This window comes from Littorina saxatilis, linkage group LG15 (genome assembly GCF_037325665.1).
Source record: "Littorina saxatilis isolate snail1 linkage group LG15, US_GU_Lsax_2.0, whole genome shotgun sequence".
In the NCBI taxonomy this organism is placed as follows: Eukaryota; Metazoa; Mollusca; class Gastropoda; order Littorinimorpha; family Littorinidae; genus Littorina; species Littorina saxatilis.
In genome coordinates, this window is record NC_090259.1 from 3,183,469 (window position 1) to 3,195,968 (window position 12,500).

At 45.7% G+C, this 12,500-nt stretch overlaps 1 protein-coding gene across 1 annotated transcript in view; it reads left to right on the forward strand.

Moving 5' to 3' along the window:
* Nucleotides 1-12,500, forward strand: part of LOC138948212 (uncharacterized) — a gene marked incomplete in the record, with an annotated part of 107,218 nt that overhangs the window by 44,891 nt on the left and 49,827 nt on the right.

Here is a 12,500-nt window from a genome sequence, read left to right on the forward strand (position 1 = left end):
ATCTATAAATAACTCTGTAACTGACAGTTGAGACAATCTATGAATAACTCTGTAACTGACAGTTGTGACAATCTATAGATAACTCTGTATGCAGTTATGACAATCTATAAATAACTCTGTAACTGACAGTTGTGACAATCTATAAATAACTCTGTAACTGACAGTTGTGACAATCTATAAATAACTCTGTAACTGACAGTTGTGACAATCTATTAAAAAAACTCTGTAGCTGACAGTTGTGACAATCTATAAATAACTGTAACTGACAGTTGTGACAATCTATAAATAACTCTGTAACTGCACCGATCTGTCATTGTGTACAAGTCTGGACCGATCTGTCATTGTGTACAAGTCTGGACCGATCTGTCATTGTGTACAAGTCTGGAACGATCTGTCATGGTGTACAAGACTGGACCGATCTGTCATTGTGATTTGTGTACAAGTGTGGACCCATCTGTCATTGTGATTTGTGTACAAGTGTGGACCGATCTGTCATTGTGTACAAGTGTGGACCGATCTGTCATTGTGATTTGTGTACAAGTGTGGACCGATCTGTCATTGTGTACAAGTCTGGACCGATCTGTCATTGTGATTTGTGTACAAGTATGGACAGATCTGTCATTGTGTACAAGTCTAGACCGATCTGTCATTGTGTACAAGTATGGACCGATCTGTCATTGTGTACAAGTATGGACCAATCTGTCATTGTGTACAAGTCTGGACCTATCTGTCATGGTGTACAAGTCTGGACCGATCAGTCTTTGTGTACCTGTCATGGTGTACAGGTCTGGACCGATCTGTCATTGTGTACAAGTCTGGACCGATCTGTCATTGTGTACCTGTCATGGTGTACAGGTCTGGACTGATCTGTCATTGTGTACCTGTCATGGTGTACAGGTCTGGACCGATCTGTCATTGTGTACCTGTCATGGTGTACAGGTCTGGACCGATCTGTCATTGTGTACCTGTCATGGTGTACAAGTCCGGACTGATCTGTCATGATGTACAAGTATGGACTGATCTGTCATGGTGTACAAGTATGGACCGATCTGTCATTGTGTACAAGTCTGGACCGATCTGTCATTGTGTACAAGTATGGACCGATCTGTCATTGTGTACAAGTATGGACCGATCTGTTATTGTGTACAAGTATGGACCGATCTGTCATTGTGTACAAGTATGGACCGATCTGTCATTGTGTACAAGTATGGACCGATCTGTCATTGTGTACAAGTCTGGACCGATCTGTCATTGTGTACAAGTCTGGACCGATCTGTCATGGTGTACAAGTCTGGACCGATCTGTCATTGTGTACAAGCCTGGACCGATCTGTCATGGTGTACAAGTCTGGAACGATCTGTCTTTGTGTACCTGTCATGGTGTACAGGTCTGGACCGATCTGTCATTGTGTACAAGTCTGGACCCATCTGTCATGGTGTACAAGTCTGGACGGATCTGTCTTTGTGTACCTGTCATGGTGTACAGGTCTAGACCGATCTGTCATTGTGTACCTGTCATGGTGTACAAGTCTGGACCGATCTGTCATTGTGTACCTGTCATGGTGTACAAGTCTGGACCAATCTGTCATTGTGTACAAGTCTGGACCGATCTGTCATTGTGTACCTGTCAGGGTGTACAGGTCTAGACCGATCTGTCATTGTGTACCTGTCATGGTGTACATGTCTGGACCGATCTGTCATTGTGTACCTGTCGTGGTGTACAAGTCTGGACCGATCTGTCATGATGTACAAGTATGGACCGATCTGTCATGGTGTACAAGTATGGACCGATCTGTCATGGTGTACAAGTCTGGACCGATCTGTCATTGTGTACAAGTCTGGACCGATCTGTCATTGTGTACAAGTCTGGACCGATCTGTCATTGTGATTTGTGTACAAATATGGACCGATCTGTCATTGTGTACAAGTATGGACCGATCTGTCATTGTGTAAAAGTCTGGACCGATCTGTCATTGTGATTTGTGTACAAGTATGGACCGATCTGTCATTGTGTACAAGTCTGGACCGATCTGTCATTGTGTACAAGTCTGGACCGATCTGTCATTGTGTACACGTCTGGACCGATCTGTCATTGTGTACAAGTCTGGAACCATCTGTCATGGTGTACAAGTCTGGACCGATCTGTCATTGTGTACAAGTCTGGACCCATCTGTCATTGTGTACAAGTCTGGACCGATCTGTCATTGTGTACAAGTCTGGACCGATCTGTCATTGTGTACAAGTCTGGACCGATCTGTCATGGTGTACAAGTCTGGACCGATCTGTCATGATGTACAAGTCTGGACCGATCTGTCATTGTGTACAAGTATGGACCGATCTGTCATGGTGTACAAGTCTGGACCGATCTGTCATGATGTACAAGTCTGGACCGATCTGTCATGATGTACAAGTCTGGACCGATCTGTCATGATGTACAAGTCTGGACCGATCTGTCATTGTGTACAAGTATGGACCGATCTGTCATGGTGTACAAGTCTGGACCGATCTGTCATGATGTACAAGTCTGGACCGATCTGTCATTGTGTACAAGTATGGACCGATCTGTCATTGTGTACAAGTCTGGGCCGATCTGTCATTGTGTACAAGTATGGACCGATCTGTCATGGTGTACAAGTCTGGACCGATCTGTCATGATGTACAAGTCTGGACCGATCTGTCATGGTGTAAAAGTCTGGACCGATCTGTCATTGTGTACAAGTATGGACCGATCTGTCATTGTTTACAAGTCTGGACCGATCTGTCATGGTGTACAAGTCTGGACCGATCTGTCATTGTGTACAAGTCTGGACCGATCTGTCATTGTGTACAAGTCTGGACCGATCTGTCATTGTGTACAAGTCTGGACCGATCTGTCATTGTGTACAAGTCTGGACCCATCTGTCATTGTGTACAAGTCTGGACCGATCTGTCATTGTGTACAAGTCTGGACCGATCTGTCATTGTGTACAAGTCTGGAACGATCTGTCATTGTGTACAAGTATGGACCGATCTGTCATTGTGTACACGTATGGAACCATCTGTCATGGTGTACAAGTCTGGACCGATCTGTCATTGTGTACAAGTCTGGACCCATCTGTCATTGTGTACAAGTCTGGACCGATCTGTCATTGTGTACAAGTCTGGACCGATCTGTCATTGTGTACAAGTCTGGAACCATCTGTCATGGTGTACAAGTCTGGACCGATCTGTCATTGTGTACAAGTCTGGACCGATCTGTCATTGTGTACAAGTCTGGAACGATCTGTCATTGTGTACAAGACTGGACCGATCTTAGTCGACAAGGACGGTACATGTATCACGTGCTTGCATCAGTAAGAGATTATGTAAGATTCTTCCCATATATCTATTCAAGAACTACGTACAGAGAAAGCCTGTGGATTGAATGACAAGTCCGTTTGTTTTCTACAAGGTGTGTGTAGAGTTGTCTTGACTCCAAGCCAATTCCAGTGGACTTGGTTGACGTGCGAAGTGATCAGAAATGATGACATGTATCTGTATATCTGTTGCCAGGTAAACCGTGTAATGGAAACACCGGGTGGTTCAAACTGATTTCTTTTACAAAGCCGTCGAATCTTGTTCACAACAAATTGAACTTATGATTTCGCCTTAGAGGTAACATTTTAAAGTGAACGGGCAATATTGTTTAATTCATAATATTCAAACCAATTAAACGACACACACAATTTGAATAATTACATAGTAGGGGAGGGGGGGGGGAGAGAGAGAAAGAAACAGATGGAGAGACAGAAAGTATCCACTATCTTCAATTTGCCTTTTATTGGAAAAACATTACAGAGAGAGAGAGAGAGAGAGAGAGAGAGAGAGAGAGAGAGAGAGAGAGAGAGAGAGAGAGAGAGAGAGAGAGTGAGAGAGAGAGAGAGAGAGAGAGAGAGAGAGAGAGAGAGAGAGTGAGAGAGAGAGAGAGAGAGAGAGAGAGAGAGAGAGCATCCACTAAAGATAGTTTAATGTGGAAAAAAGTCACGCATATGCTTACTATATTTCTCTTTTTTTTCTTATATCAATCGGGCCAGCGTACTTTCGTGACTTTGACTGAATGTCGGCTGTTCTCAATGAGACATGACGCATTCATTTCAAATTCAAGTATTCCTAATGCTGCTGACAATGTTAGTGACATAAGTACAGATCTGTCAACTCCGTGTCGAAGGCTTCTCCAACAGCTGTGGAGACTAAACATCGTACAGTCACTGCAGAGTTCACCTTGCGAGTTATGGACACAGAACACATGTGACGGGACGTGCACGAGAAAACCCGGTATACTGTATTCAGATTTATCTTACACAATGAGATGTTGCAGCTCTACTAGGGCACCAGATGCTGAACAACATGTGAACATTCAACAACAACAAAACAACCCATAAGCGTTCTATTTGTCATTGTTTGGGAATTCCATTGAGAAGGAGGAAGATGATGGGAGATGGATGGCGGTGTTGGGAGATGGAAAGAGACGAAGAGAGATGATGGGAGATGGAAAGAGACAAAAAGAGATTATGGGAGATAATGGGAGATGGATGGGGATAATGGGAGATGGACAGAGACGAAGAGAGATGAAGGCGGATAATGGGAGGTGGACAGAGACGAAGAGAGATGGAGGGAGTTAATGGGAGATGGACAAGGACGAAGACAGATGAAGGGAGATAATGGGAGATGGAACCAGACGAAGAGAGATGAAGGCAGATAATGGGAGTTAATGGGAGATGGACAAAGACGAAGACAGATGAAGGGAGATAATGGGAGATGGAACGAGACGAAGAGAGATGAAGGCGGATAATGGGAAATGGACAGAGACGAAGAGAGATGAAGGGAGTTAATGGGAGATGGACAAAGACGAAGAGAGATGAAGGGAGTTAATGGGAGATTGACAGAGACGAAGAGAGATGAAGGGAGATAATGGGAGATGGACAGAGACGAAGAGAGATGATGGAACGAGACGAAGAGAGATGAAGGGAGATGATGGGAAATGGACAGAGACGAAGAGAGAAGAAGGGAGGCAAGAGGAGGTTGAAACAGATGAAAAGTGAATACGGGAGATTCAGAAAGCGGGAGAGATATGACGTGAGATGTAGGGCGGGAAAGAGAGAGATAGAGGGTGGTAGTGTAAGATTGAAAGATATGGGGAGAGAGAAAGTTAGAGAGAGAGATGGAGGGTGGTGGTGTAAGATTGAAAGAGATTAGGAGAGAGAGAGAGAGAGGGGGGGGGGGGAAAGGGGACTGATGAAGGGAGATGTTTGGAGGTGGAGAGATGTGAATTGAGATGGAAGATTGCACGAGGAAGGCCAAGGGAAATGGGGCCGTCTTCCGAATTAGCTCTGTGCAAGTCAACACTTCGGGCTTCTTTCAGTGTGACGACCAACCTCACACAAGGCTATTTCTTGATTTTGACAAAAACGGAGAGAGAGAGAGAGAGAGAGAGAGAGAGAGAGAGAGGGAGGGAAGTTGACGACACTTGGTGACAGATGGCTCGTCTACATCCGGGCCCTTGCAGAGCGCGGTGGGTGCGTTCCGGGACACTGACACCACACACGACCCAGTCGATCACTGATCACATGTTTTGTTGTTGATGCTGATTTGATTTTATTGTGTTGTGCGAAGCAAGCTGTCAGTTTTTTCCTTTGCGTTTCTCTGCCATGTTTATAACCTCTACACAAGCATGCCACTCACTGCTTTCTGGCTGTGTGTGATGCAGTAGAGTGAAACAAGAAGCTGTGTCTAACCGCTGTAAGGAAACTCAAGTGTGATACCTTTCATCAAGCTTCACTTCAACATTCTCTTGCTCGGTTTATAGACCTTCCGGGTGATTATAGACCAGTAAAACCGTTGTGTCTAACTGCTGTCAAGAAACTCAAGTGTGATACCTTTCATCAAGCTTCAACATTTTCTTGCTCGTTGAATAGACCAATAAAGCGAATGGCATGTGTCTTGAATTCCAACGTGAGTATCGATTCTACAGCGATGGAGAGATTTTTTTTTTTTTTCGTCCTTACACCTGTTCCTTTGTCCCGTTGTGCTCTCACACCGCCCCGTCCCTGCACTCACTGCTCCAACCACCTCTGAATTTCGTTCCGCTGCCAGACTTGTCGATTTTACAGACGCTCCATGGGTCGGGTCGGGTCGCTACGGTAGGCTACCCTCGGAAGATGACACTGCACTTCTGCTGAGTCACTTCGACGGTGTTCAGTAGTGGGTCTGTCCCGAGCTAACGGACGCAGCCCACTACCTACTATGCCCCCTACAAACGACATTGACTTTTAAGTCGCGGAGCCAGACTGAGTGAGCGTCCCCTCCAGAGAGCAGACCGCCACCACGTCCCTCCGTCGACCCCCCAGAACGTCACACGTTGAAGACTGACAGCAGAAGTACTATTCAGGGAAGGATCGAACAGGAACACTGAGACCAAGGTCACCATGAGAGCTCCGGGCATGAAGGGCCACAAGAGCAATGATTAATGAGATGAGGATGATTATAATGATGATGCTTTGGATTTCCAATTTTGGTTTGAGACTACGTGACAGGGCAGCACTCTACGATTACTGTCATAATATATCCTGGCGTCAACCAGACCCGAGAACTGCCGCACCTGCGGTGTTGGTCAGGTATACAGAACCTGAGCACCCTCAAAGTCGCATTCGTTAAGTGAATGACACTCGGCTGTGTGATACCAGCCTTCCCACAGGAACCATAGCACTTCCACGTCATGTATGTTGAAATGACGTTTGTCAATCAAGCAACAAGGAGGTCGTGCTTCCTTCATTCCAAGATGCTAATGGATTCGGCGGCGACGTTTCAGGCAGTGTATGTGGCGGCGACGTTTCAGGCAGCGTATGTGGCAGCGACGTTTCAGGCAGTGTATGTGGCGGCGACGTTTCAGGCAGCGTATGTGGCAGCGACGTTTCAGGCAGTGTATGTGGCGGCGACGTTTCAGGCAGTGTATGTGGCGGCGACGTTTCAGGCAGCGTATGTGGCGGCGACGTTTCAGGCAGTGTATGTGGCGGCGACGTTTCAGGCAGTGTATGTGGCGGCGACGTTTCAGGCAGTGTATGTGGCGGCGACGTTTCATCATAGAATTTTCGCGGCAGAAAAAGAGGGAGAGAGGCAACTTTTGGAAATGACTGACTGTGCACCAATCAGCGAATGGAGATCATATTGATTGAATTCCAACGTGCATATTGATATGTAACGACGGTTGGAGCAGTGTGTAAAGATGTGTGCATGAAATGTACACGACATAGAAAGAGGCGAAAAGAGAAATAATGTCGACATGGATTACTGTTACCCATAAAGCGAATGGAGGTCATACATATTGAATTCCAACGTGAATATGCAGATTTCCAAAATGAGCTTTTTGTGGCAGAGAGAGAAGCCCGAAATGATTTTGAAAGGGACGTTCGTTTGTTGACTCTGAGTGTACGGGATTTATAGAAGGTTGCATGGTTGTTAACGTCCTGTCGACTGATCTGGCTATAGAAGGTTGTGTGTTTGTTAACGTCCTGTCGACCGATCTGGCTATAGAAGGTTGTGTGTTTGTTAACGTCCTGTCGACTGATCTGGCTATAGAAGGTTGTGTGTTTGTTAACGTCCTGTCGACCGATCTGGCTATAGAAGGTTGTGTGTTTGTTAACGTCCTGTCGACTGATCTGGCTATAGAAGGTTGTGTGTTTGTTAACGTCCTGTCGACCGATCTGGCTATAGAAGGTTGTGTGTTTGTTAACGTCCTGTCGACTGATCTGGCTATAGAAGGTTGTGTGTTTGTTAACGTCCTGTCAACTGATCTGGCTATAGAAGGTTGTGTGTTTGTTAACGTCCTGTCGACCGATCTGGCTATAGAAGGTTGTGTGTTTGTTAACGTCCTGTCGACCGATCTGGCTATAGAAGGTTGTGTGTTTGTTAACGTCCTGTCGACTGATCTGGCTATAGAAGGTTGTGTGTTTGTTAACGTCCTGTCGACCGATCTGGCTATAGAAGGTTGTGTGTTTGTTAACGTCCTGTCGATCGATCTGGCTATAGAAGGTTGAGTGTTTGTTAACGTCCTGTCGACTGATCTGGCTATAGAAGGTTGTGTGTTTGTTAACATCCTGTCGACTGATCTGGCTGTAGAAGGTTGTGTGTTTGTTAACATCCTGTCGACTGATCTGGCTGTAGAAGGTTGTGTGTTTGTTAACGTCCTGTCGACCGATCTGGTTGTGTGGGATCGATGCAAGTTTGATTCCTTTCTGAGTTACACGCTTGAGATTATTTACATTTAGGCTTATCACTGTAAATGGATTTTGACATTATCTACATTTAGGCGTATCACTGTAAATGGATTTTGACATTATCTACATTTTAGGCTTATCACTGTAAATGGATTTTGACATTATTTACATTTAGGCTTATCACTGTAAATGGATTTTGAGAAACTGCGCACATAGATGCAGAATTGCAAGCAAACTAACCTTTCTTTTTCTGTATTTTCGCAATAACTATTTCATCAGGATAAATTTAACCATGTAAAATTTAAAGAAAAAAACGGTATAACAATGTAATCATCAGTACATCGCCACCTGTCGACAGCGTGAGCACGTGCAGTAACTTGAAAGTGTATTGTGCGACTTATGCCGCCTTTTCCCAAACGTCGACACACTATGATCATTCTAAAAGTGCAACAGCAGGATCGACACTAGCTTTGAATTCATCCAGGGAATGCGCTTAGCGGCGAGATCAATACGCGAGTTGCTTACTCGCAAGGTGTAGGGGCAGATCAGCTGAGATAGTGGGAACACTTTCAGCTGACTTTGCTGTGTCTGAGATAAGGGAACCCTGAACTACCAGCAACTGTCTTCAGTTTTGTCTGTGTTTCTTGTTGTGGTGTATATGATAGCATGCTGTCATTCTTCTGACCACGCTGTCAGTCATTCTTCTGACCACGTTGTCAGTCATTCTTCTGACCACGCTGTCAGCAATTCTTCTGACCACGCTGTCAGTCATTCTTCTGACCACGTTGTCAGTCATTCTTCTGACCACGCTGTCAGCAATTCTTCTGACCACGTTGTCAGTCATTCTTCTGACCAAGTTGCCAGTCATTCTTCTGACCACGCTGTCAGTCATTCTTCTGACCACGTTGTCAGTCATTCTTCTGACCACGTTGTCAGCAATTCTTCTGACCACGTTGTCAGTCATTCTTCTGACCACGTTGTCAGCCATTCTTCTGACCACGTTGTCAGCCATTCTTCTGACCACGTTGTCAGTCATTCTTCTGACCACGTTGTCAGCAATTCTTCTGACCACGTTGTCAGCCATTCTTCTGACCACGTTGTCAGCCATTCTGACCACGTTGTCAGTCATTCTTCTGACCACGTTGTCAGCCATTCTTCTGACCACGTTGTCAGTCATTCTTCTGACCACGTTGTCAGCCATTCTTCTGACCACGTTGTCAGCCATTCTGACCACGTTGTCAGCCATTCTTCTGACCACGTTGTCAGCCATTCTTCTGACCACGTTGTCAGTCATTCTTCTGACCACGTTGTCAGTCATTCTGACCACGTTGTCAGTCATTCTTCTGACCACGCTGTCAGTCATTCTTCTGACCACGTTGTCAGTCATTCTTCTGACCACGTTGTCAGCAATTCTTCTGACCACGTTGTCAGCCATTCTTCTGACCACGCTGTCAGTCATTCTTCTGACCACGTTGTCAGTCATTCTTCTGACCACGTTGTCGGTCATTCTGACCACGTTGTCAGTCATTCTTCTGACCACGTTGTCAGCAATTCTTCTGACCACGTTGTCAGCCATTCTTCTGACCACGCTGTCAGTCATTCTTCTGACCACGTTGTCAGTCATTCTTCTGACCACGTTGTCAGCAATTCTTCTGACCACGTTGTCAGTCATTCTTCTGACCACGTTGTCAGCCATTCTTCTGACCACGTTGTCAGTCATTCTTCTGACCACGTTGTCAGCCATTCTTCTGACCACGTTGTCAGCCATTCTTCTGACCACGTTGTCAGCCATTCTTCTGACCACGTTGTCAGCAATTCTTCTGACCACGTTGTCAGTCATTCTGACCACGTTGTCAGCCATTCTTCTGACCACGTTGTCAGCAATTCTTCTGACCACGTTGTCAGTCATTCTTCTGACCACGTTGTCAGCAATTCTTCTGACCACGTTGTCAGCCATTCTTCTGACCACGTTGTCAGCCATTCTGACCACGTTGTCAGCCATTCTTCTGACCACGTTGTCAGCCATTCTGACCACGTTGTCAGCCATTCTTCTGACCACGTTGTCAGCCATTCTTCTGACCACGTTGTCAGTCATTCTGACCACGTTGTCAGCCATTCTTCTGACCACGTTGTCAGCCATTCTTCTGACCACGTTGTCAGCCATTCTGACCACGTTGTCAGTCATTCTTCTGACCACGTTGTCAGCCATTCTTCTGACCACGTTGTCAGCCATTCTTCTGACCACGTTGTCAGTCATTCTTCTGACCACGTTGTCAGCCATTCTTCTGACCACGTTGTCAGTCATTCTTCTGACCACGTTGTCAGCCATTCTTCTGACCACGTTGTCAGCCATTCTTCTGACCACGTTGTCCTTTACGTTCCCCTGGACAAGATGTTTAACCTTTTTGTTTAACAAGATTTGAAGCAACACGCGTAAAAAGACATTTGTTCTGAAGGATATCAAGATTATGTTGACAATATTTGAAGTAACACGTGTAAAAGACATAATCTTTATAGAAACTTCTTCATTTCGCTGTAATAACCTTGAACGGTTGAAAACGACGTTAAACACCAAATAAAGAAAGAAAGATTTAGCTGTAAAATACCCCCATGTAAATAGTTTCTATTCAAACACAGACACCACCAGGCCCAATAGGTTGCATGGACATTGAAACCCCAAAGCCAACCAACCAGCCAACCAATCAGCCAACCAACTAACCAACATCTGTGTTAATGCTTCAGTGACTCCAAACTACAGCGGACAGTGGAGGGTCGTGGGGGATGTTTTCTGAACTTCGTAGAAATCTCAGCCTTCTGTTTCTTTACTATCTGGTCTTGATCTCATCAGTGGAAAGAGCCAGAACCTGAAATAATGTCTACCTCTCGCTGAAAGAACGACGACTGTACAGCCAAACATGGATGCTGTGGCTTTGACGGAGAGTGGTCGCTGCACGAATATTGAACCTTGTGAAAATACTTAAAGGAAACGTGTATAATGTGTTGTGGTTGGTGGACACTGGTAACTGCAAGAACGATGAACACTGGTTGGTGTCAGAATGTAAGAAGTGAGTGATGTAAGGTGAAGGACGACGGGGAGCACTTGTGCAGCATTATCACAATGGATAAAGTGGGGGGACTCATTCGGAGGTCAAATTCCTCTGACGTTATATTCGAAATGCGACAGAGGTCGTGTACTTTCTGCACCATGTACCACCAGTAAGTGAGACTGATGATGATGATGATGATGATGATGATGATGATGATGATGATGATGATGATGATGATGATGATGATGATGATGATGATGATGATGACACACACACACACCACACACCACACACACACGCACGCACACACGCACGCACACACAACACACAAACCCACTCACAAACACACACACACACGCACGCACGCACGCACGCACGTACGCACACACACCACAACCACACACACGCACGCACGCACACACACACACACACACACACACACACACACACACACACACACACACACACACACACACACTCTCTCTCTCTCTCGCTCTCTCTCTCTCTCTCTCTCTCTCTCTCTCTCTCTCTCTCTCTCTCTCTCTCTCTCTCTCTCTCTCTCAAGAAAATCCGAAAAGCAAGTCAACAGTCTAGGTTTGTAGCGCCTGACCTGTCTCACCTGTCTCACCTGACCTGTCTCACCTGACCTGTCTCACCTGACCTGTCTCACCTGGTAATCACGCGACACGTTTGCTTTTGAGTATGCATACTTCTAATAATATTATGCTGACAGGACCGGCACGGTTGGCCTAGTGGTAAGGCGTCCTCCCCGTGATCGGGAGGTCGTGGGTTCGAACCCCGGCCGGGTCATACCTAAGACTTTAAAATTGGCAATCTAGTGGCTGCTCCGCCTGGCGTCTGGCATTATGGGGTTAGTGCTAGGACTGGTTGGTCCGGTGTCAGAATAATGTGACTGGGTGAGACATGAAGCCTGTGCTGCGACTTCTGTCTTGTGTGTGGCGCACGTTATATGTCAAAGCAGCACCGCCCTGATATGGCCCTTCGTGGTCGGCTGGGCGTTAAGCAAACAAACAAACAAAAAATGCTGACAGGCATCGAACATCAGAAGACATCAACAATCAAAATGTCAAATGCTTGGTTTGTGCAGCGACTGTTACCAACACGAAAACGCGTTTATTTGCAAAATTTATGTTAGACATAATTTCCTGATAAGGATGTGTGTGATTGCGCGTGTATGTGTGTGTGTGTGTGTGTGTGTGTGT